General features: G+C 40.3%; 1 non-coding gene across 1 annotated transcript; it reads left to right on the top strand.

The window, feature by feature from the left end:
• The first annotated feature begins 373 nt into the window (after positions 1–373).
• On the top strand, positions 374–480 carry LOC149011685 (small nucleolar RNA R71). Its single transcript, XR_016174838.1, has one exon. It is a non-coding gene; the product is annotated as a small nucleolar RNA R71 (small nucleolar RNA).
• Positions 481–8,851: the final 8,371 nt, after the last annotated feature.

Raw genomic sequence — 8,851 nt, forward strand, 5'->3', positions numbered from 1 at the left:
TAGATGCAAGACCAGCTGAGACATTAAGAGGGAATAGATTTGATCCTCTTGTATTATCTGAGCTTGCAACTCCATCCCTTAAGCCATCAATTGAAGAGCCTCCTATGTTAGAATTGAAGCCTCTTCCAGGACACCTTAACACAATTCAATTCAAGCTATCACTGCATCTAACTCATAAATCCCTGCCACTCTCTTATTTGCAGCACCTCTCTCAGCTGGCCATTGGTAGTTGTTGTTGGTCATTCTCTCCAAGATCTCATAAGCTTCATTGTAAGACTTAGCCAATATAGCCTCATTTGCTGATGCATCCACTATGGATCGAGTTTGTCCACTTAAACCATAGTAGAAAGTCTCCATTTGAATCCAATGAGGAATACCATGGTGAGGACATTTATGCAAGAGCTCCTTAAATCTTTCCCATGCCTCATACAAAGATTCACCATCCAACTGTTGAAAACCAGTGATGTCATTTCTGAACTTGGCATTCTTTGTTGCAGAGAAGTACTTCATCAAGAACTTCTCTACTAAATCATTCCATGTGGCTACTGATTGTGGAGGTAAGAAGTTCAGCCATGCTCTTGCCCTATCCCGCAATGAGTAAGGGAATAGCTTCAATCTCAAAGCTTCTTCAATTGCTCCAGGTATCTTGAAAGAATCACTTACTTCCATGAAGAGTCTAAGATGGAGATGAGGATCTTCTGTTGGCAGCCCACTGAATTGTCCCACAGTTTGAAGCATTTGGAACATCACCGGCTTAAGTTCAAAATGTAGTGCTTGAATATCTGGCCGTACTATGCTTGGATTCAGCTCATGTAACATGGGGATAGCATATGCTCTGATGGCCATATCTCTATCATCACCCTCAGCTGCCATATTATTCTCATTATTATTCAACCTATATCTCACTGCTTTAGCTATTGTTTGTCCTGCTGCTAAACCTCGCTGCTCCCTTCTTCTAGCTCGAAATGTCCTTTCGATTTCAAAATCAAAGGGTATCAACTCTTGATCATGCAGTGGATTCATACAAGGATAAAAGCACCTGGAAATAAAAGAAAACTAATATCAAAGTAAAGAAATTTCAATTTCAATAGATAAAACAAAAACTTACTTCTACACTAATTATCAAAGACAAAATTCCCCGGCAACGGCACCAAAAACTTGTTGCTTGTATCTCAAGATATTACGCACGTGTGTACATATCGCAATCAAGTAATAAATGATAAGTAAAGTATCGATCCCACAGAGAATTATATCCTTAACTTTCAATGTAAAAGTAAAATTGATTTAAATGAGATTAACAAGGCTGATTTGTGATTGACTAACTAAATGACCAAATGACAGTTAATTAAACTAACGAACTAAATTGGAGATTGAGCAATAGAAGAAACTTAGTGAGTGAAAAGTGTGTTAGGAATCAAGTTTCCCTTCCCCTGAATTTTATAATGCAAATACTAAAGCAATACTACAACCCCAAGATTAATCAAGAACTTGGAATGAATGGCAATATGGTATTTTTCAATACACATAAGCTAGCATCCTAAATCAATATCTGCACATTCCTATGAAGAATATGAAATAAGAATGCAATTTAAACCCAATCCAATCAATGGTAATGTGAGGTAATTGGGTATTCCTACCCAACCTACTAATTAACACAACCTAACTAAAGATTATGCTAAATCACACAATTCAACAAACACCTAAACTCCATTAATTTTCCAATTAATGAAATCATAACATTCATTCAAGAAAGATCATTCAAGAACTGAAATAAGTCAATATAACATGCTGAATTCATTAACAGTAAAGTGGATCGCAATAAAACTAAAGAACACATGGTTAGTTACATCTCAAAATTCAGGTTTAGGTATTACTATCATCCTAACACAGCAAAGATTTAGCCCATAACAGAATTCAAATACATAAAACCAAGTATAGTTGTCATGAGACTAGAAAGTAGAAAGATAGAGTTATAAAAACAAGAAGAAACTAAAGCTTCAATGCTTCCACACGAGCTTCAGCCTTCTTCTCCAGCAAATCAGCAACTCCAGCAGCTCCTTGCTTCCACAAGAGCTCCAGCATTCGTTCTCCACCTCTCCTTGGCCGTGTGTGTTGCTATCTCCTTACCTCCTTCTCCTCTTTTGTCTCTCTTTCCTCTATAAATGTATTCAAACATTAGGGTAGAACCTGGCCATAGGATTAGAACATTCCTCCTGAGATCAAGGCTGAGAACCATCATGTATTTACAAGAATATTGTCCACTTAAGTTAGCCCTTTCTGGTCATTTCCATTTGAATTGGATCTGAGAATATTCTGTTCTGTTGCTGTAGCAATGCTGCAGCAAACTTCACCACAAAGTTAGAGGACAACTTCTTCTCCTATTATGGCTCTTTACCTACATTTTTCAAGAGAAAGAGAAATAATCAAATTCATCACAAATCTGAAGAGAAATTCATGTAAGAGTGACAACAATGAACTAAACAAGATGCAACATGTTAAGACTAAATAAGACAACATCTAATGAATACTATCACTAAAACAAAGACAAAATACTCCTAAATCAAGCCATCTCAAGTATAAAGTTAACAATCTTAACTCTATTTCATAGAGTTATCAACTATCATCTTCAAAATCTGTGAAGATTGGCATAAGTTCCATTTGTCCATCTGTTCTGGAAAACTCACATGGGGAACACCTAAAATCATTCAAAATCCACCAGTGCATTAAGAAGGAACCTGAAGGATGTTGGCAGCACATTTTTGAGAAGCTGCATCTTGCTCTGCAAATCTACAAGCATCTTCAGTCACTTTTTGTTCTTGCTCCACCCGCATTAGGACCTTGTCAAAATTTAACAAATAATAGATTAACACACAAAAATAGCAAATGATGTGGTTAGAACAGGATGAAACTACTTCAGAGGGGAAAAGATAATTTCACAGTTGCTAAACTTCTAAAATGTAAAAGATAATAAATTTGCAGTACAACCCATTCAAGCATCTTTCACATTTTTTTTCTTGGAGTTCTCAAAGCTGGGAAATGGACAGGTAATATAACAACAGAAAAAGAAGGATGGGGAAACGTTACAGCAAGTTCTACAATTATATCCAAAGCAAATTAGGCATGTACCCGGTGGTGCACCAGGATTCTGCCACTGCAGGGTCTACGTGCTCAACCTTACCCCCTATTTTCATTAAGAGGTTCTTTCGAAAATCAAACCCATCACCAAAGCCAATCAGGCAATAAGACTATAACAGAAGAGAGTTTTAGCTTTAGCCATGTGCAACTGATTCTGCATAATTCCCATTTGTAAGGGAACTAGATTAGCAGACCAGCTACAAGTTTTCTGAACAAACACCATAGGAAATGCATTCCTTGCAATACCCAACATTGTATAGAAGGGAAAACAGATAGATGAACAATCAATACCTGAAGCATCACACGTTCTTGTTCATGCTTATCTGTAAGGGCTTGCCGCAGTTCAGCTACCTCTTGCTCCAACTGCTCAACCTGTGAAGCAAAAAAGATATCCTCTGGTCTTTCAAGCAATAAAAGGTTGTTTCACAGTTTCACGGGGCAATGAAGACAGCTAGTAAAGCTTATCTAAAGACATCCCTTTCATTATAAAGCAAATCAAATCAAAGTTGTAGCAACAGGAAAAAGAATAAAAAGAGAAAGAAGCAAACCATTCAGTTTTAGCAATTGAAAAATAGGTTTATCCAGTATAATATGGGTCCATATGTTTCAAGTTCTGTTCGGAATACCAGATACAGATATCACCAAAACGATAAATCTCTTTGGTTTTCAAATAGAAAATTAAAAATAAATGATAGACTACAAACAATTCATTTAGGTTTGGATCTCAGGGCGTATAAAAATGCATTCTAACATGTCATACAAAATAATATAACCAATTAACTAGGGGATGAATTTGATTTAGGTAAACAGCTCACAAAAGCACACAAAGCGAAGTCTTGACCACCTAGCCAAGTGCCATATTCATCAAAATAACATGATCTTACTCCTTGTTCATCCCAACTCATTTTGGAAACTTTGAATACCGCTAAACTGAACCTTAAAACCACGGTTCAAAATGTCGGCGACATATCGCCGACACAGGGCGATATGTCGCCATGTTGCTGGGAGGCGACACGACACCCCCTAGCGACACCGACATTGCGAGAAGTCGGTCGATAAATCGCCGACTTCTCGCGATAAAAGGGCGAAATTCTCCCGAATTTCGTTTGATTTTTTTTAATTTCTCTCTCTTCTCTCTCTTCTCCAGAGCTTCTCTCTCTCATTTTTCGCACTTTTCACTATATTTTCGTCCAATCTTTGACATCTACGGGTACATCCTGCTTCCTTGTTGCCGGATATCACGTTGTTTCTGTCGATCAGTAGCCGTTTCGCACAGATCTGAGAGTTTTTTCGTCAAACAGGTAACCATTCTTATCCAAGTAATTTTTCACAAAATGCATGCTATATGATGTTGGATGATTTTGAAATTAATATATGTTGAATACCATGTGCCGATCTACGATTTCACGGAGTCAGAATTTTTTCCCGCAGAGTATTTTATTTTTTTATTTTTGTGGGTAAAAAATGATATTTTGATTATCTTGTATGATTACTTTTTAAGTGATACAGTGGTTGTATGATGATAGAAAAAACATATGTGGAACTCCGTGAGCCGATCTATGGACTCACGGAGTCGAAATATTTTTTGACCCAAAAATAAGTTATTTTATTTTTCAAAAAAATCCTGATATTAATAAAAATATCAATAATTATGAAAAATGCAAAAAATAGGGGAAAATGGGGGGAAATGTTTTGAAAATTATGGAATAATTATATAAGTATTTTTCAACTGTTGGTTGTGTTGCCCATGTGGCTTCATCGCCGGTTTTGATATGGGCAGCATATTTTTATAATTATATCATACATGCAATATTCATAATTTCATATATGATTGTTTATATGTGTATAAACAATTATAATGATGTTGTTATTTGTTAATGTTATTTGAATGCAACAGTCATCATGTCTGCTGGTGGGAGTCAGAGGGGAACTGGGTCTTCCCAGGGTGGACGGGGACAGGGACAGGGACATGGTCGGGGGACGGGGTCGGGGACAACCCGAGAGATCAGCGATAGGAGGGAGGACCGACCCGGACATGGCAATATTGTACGGCTATTGATGGAGACAAAAATAAAAGCGAGTGTAATTTTTGTCACAAAAGAATATACTCGGGTGGCATCGGTAGGTTCAAGGGTCACATCATTGGGAGTTCAAAGGATGTGACTAAATGCACGAGAGGCCCATCCGGATGTAATCAAGTTACTCGGGGATTTACAAAAACAAAAGGGGAAGAAGAAAGATGATCGGAGGAAAGTCAACAGAGCACTAGATGATGCAGTGCGGGGACCGTCATCATATGTGGATGATTCAGATGATGATAGGGATGTTGATCCTGTTGATGTGGACAGAGATCATGAGGAGAGGGATATGCGGCGGGCCATGGCGAGAGAGCGAGACGATTGCACAATCGGGGGAGCGAGGATATGGCCGAGCTAGAGCTACGGGAGCTGGTCCATCTAGGCCTACGGGGGCTAGACCTTCGATTCGGGGGGAGGGGTGGTGTATTTGGCATGTTTGGCAGATCACAGAGTCAGCGGGCCCCTCATACATCAGGTTCAGACCGTTCAGTGCCACTACCGCGGCAACCATCTGATTATCCACGCCGTCCAGACCCGACCATGGAGCAGGATCCTGATACATTCAAGAGAAAAGGGGCCAAGCAGCCCAAGATATCTGGTGCATGGAAAGGTATGGCAAAGAAGGTAAAGAAAGCAATGTCAAAGTGGATTTATTACAATCACATCCCAGCAAACACAGCATAGGGTCCATACTATAGGAATATGATTGATACTATTGCAGCGACAAACCCTAGATATAATGGTCCCAACCCTACAGAGTTGATGACCACCCTCCTTCAAGAGGAGAAGCAAGAGCTGCAGGAGTATATTGATAGTATGAAACCCTTTTGGGATACTTATGGATGCACCATCATGTCTGATGGATGGACCGGCCCGACGAGAAAGTCCATCATCAACTTCATGGTATACTGTGATTGGAGAATTGTCTTCTTGAAATCAGTGGATGCTACTGGTCATATGAAAGACCACAGATATATCATGGGTCTCCTGCAAGATGTGATCGACCAGGTTGGTAGGAAAAATGTGGTGCAAATTGTTACTGACAATGGCTCCAACTATAAGAAGGCCGGTGAAGTGTTGATGGCTTCACCTGATTATAACCTTATGTGGACACCTTGTGCTGCACATTCAATTGACCTAATGCTGAAGGACATTGGAAAAATCAGCATTGTCCACAACACTGTTGAGAGTGCAAGACAGGTAACCAACTTCATCTACAATCATAACGTTGCTTTGGCAATGATGCGGAGATCATGTGGAGGTGAGTTGGTGCGACCTGGTCCGACAAGATTTGCGACAAATTTCGTCGCCTTGAGCAGCATGCAAGATAAGAAGTCGGGCCTCAGATCCATGTTTGCATCGCAGGAGTGGTTTGATTGGGCTGGATCCAAGTAAGATAACTATCTACTATTTCATCTTATAAATTATTATATTTATATTATGAGTTTATGATTATCTTGTATGATATTTATTGTCTATTGACTTAATGAGTTTGTGATAATTCAACACGACCAATGGGCGCGCCGCACAGTACACAATATCATCTGATGATTTCTGGAGATGTGTTACTGTAGTGTTGCAGACCATAGATCCTATAGTAAAGGTCTTGCGTATGGTGGACTCTTCCTTGAGGGGACCCACTATGCCCCACTTGTATGCATCCCTTGAGCGTATGAAGGATGCTATAAAGGCAGCAAACCCTAGAGGACATCGGGCTTTCTTAGATATTGTCGATGCACGATGGACAGCTCATCTGATGCATCCTCTTCATAGGGCCGGTAAGTAAATATTCTGGGTTGTTGATTTGTAGTTGTAGACTTGTAGTCTTGTAGACTTGTGGGCTTGTAGCATTGTAGGTATTGGTACTTTGGTAGTTGGTACTAATTTTAAGCTTTTTTAATTATGCAGCATATTTTCTAAACCCTAAGTATCAATATAGTCAACATTTAGGGTTGGACACAAACCTATTGGATGCCCTGCTACAGGTGATAACGAAGTTGGAGCCAGATGAGATGCTCCAATCATTTTGCCACAATGAGGTGAGACATTGGGAATTTCAAACGATTAGTGAGTTGTATTAATTGTTTAAATAATTTAGATAACCAATCAATACTAATGATTGTATTATTGCAGATCAAATTGTTTAGAGATGCATTTGGGTCTTTTAGTGGAGCTGGTGTTGTACGGGGCAGAGAAACCATGGATCCAGGTTAGATACTTATATAGTTAGATCCTTAGGGCTTAGATGCATAAATGTTTTGAGTCTTTTGACTTTTGAGTTTCTAACTTAATGGTTTTGTGATAATGCAGCTGAATGGTGGTATCTCTATGGCAATAGTGCATCAAACTTGCGAAGATTGGCAATCAGGATCTTGTCTCAGACTTGCTCTACCTCTGGATGTGAGAGGAATTGGAGTACATTCAGCATGATCCACTCCTAGAGTAGGAACCGGTTGGGAAGCCAGCGTCTAAATGACCTCGTATTTATTCACTATAATATGAGGTTGAAGCTGCAATATGCCAGGGAGCAGGCTCAGAATGAAAGGCAATACATCAATCTCGATGATATATTTGATGTTGCCGAAGATGACCAAGATCCCCTCACTCAGTGGATGTTGGACAGGGGTGAGCCGGTATTGGACCAACCTGGAGGGAGACCTGACCCAGAACTAGCTCAAGCTGCAGGGGTTAATGTGGGTGAGTATATGGCCACTGAAGAGGGTCAGGCACATGCAGAGGCAGCTACCACTGCTGATGAGGATTGGATGATGGCACCAGGCACGGAGGAGCCGCAGGACGACAATCCCGATGACACACTCTCGCCTAGTCAGACTGGTGGAGATGATGATGGTGGTGGTGGTGGTAGTGGTAGTGGTGGTGGTGGTGGTGGTGGAGGCATTGGAGAGCGTATACATGTTTCACTACCAGAGACACAGCAGCCCCCACCCAGATACACTGGGGAGAGTCATTTTGATCATGCCACTCAGGATTATGATTATCAGCGTGGTCGTCAATATCCTGATACGAGGCCGAGCCACCATCAGAGGGGAGCTAGCCATGACTATGTTAATCCTTGGGATGCGGCGATTGCGTCAATGGGGTCCATGAGCTTGGATGAGTCTGTAGGCTCCACAGCAAGTTTTTGGCCTACGGGTAATTATGGTGTCCCTCTTCCTCCTTCACATGGACAGTATGATATGGGAATTAGTAACCCCTCTAGTTCTTCGTATCATAGGAGCTATGTGTCCCCTCTAGTTCTTCGTATCATGGGAGCTATGGTGTCCCTCTTCCTCCTTCACAATTAGAGTCATTCGTACCAACAAGGGCATCTGATGGCATGCAGTACGTTCCTTGGCCCTATTCTCACTTCCCTCAAATTGGAGTTCTCATGGCAACGGAAGATGACCGCTATAGAACTGCAGTTAATGATTACTTAGACCATTTTCAATATCGTATGAGATGGGATGAGTATGTGAATTTGTTGGGGGGCATCATCGGAGACGATCCCGAGTCAAAGGTGTTCGATCCACCTAGGCACAGTACTTGGTACTGAGAGTTTCAGATTTTATATGGTTGGATGACTTTATGTATTACAGTATTTGTACAATGAATTGTAGACTTTATATGATTTGGTTTTA

This window comes from Hakea prostrata, chromosome 7 (assembly GCF_041222555.1).
Source record: "Hakea prostrata isolate BN-2017 chromosome 7, UWA_Hpros_2, whole genome shotgun sequence".
NCBI lineage: Eukaryota > Viridiplantae > Streptophyta > Magnoliopsida > Proteales > Proteaceae > Hakea > Hakea prostrata.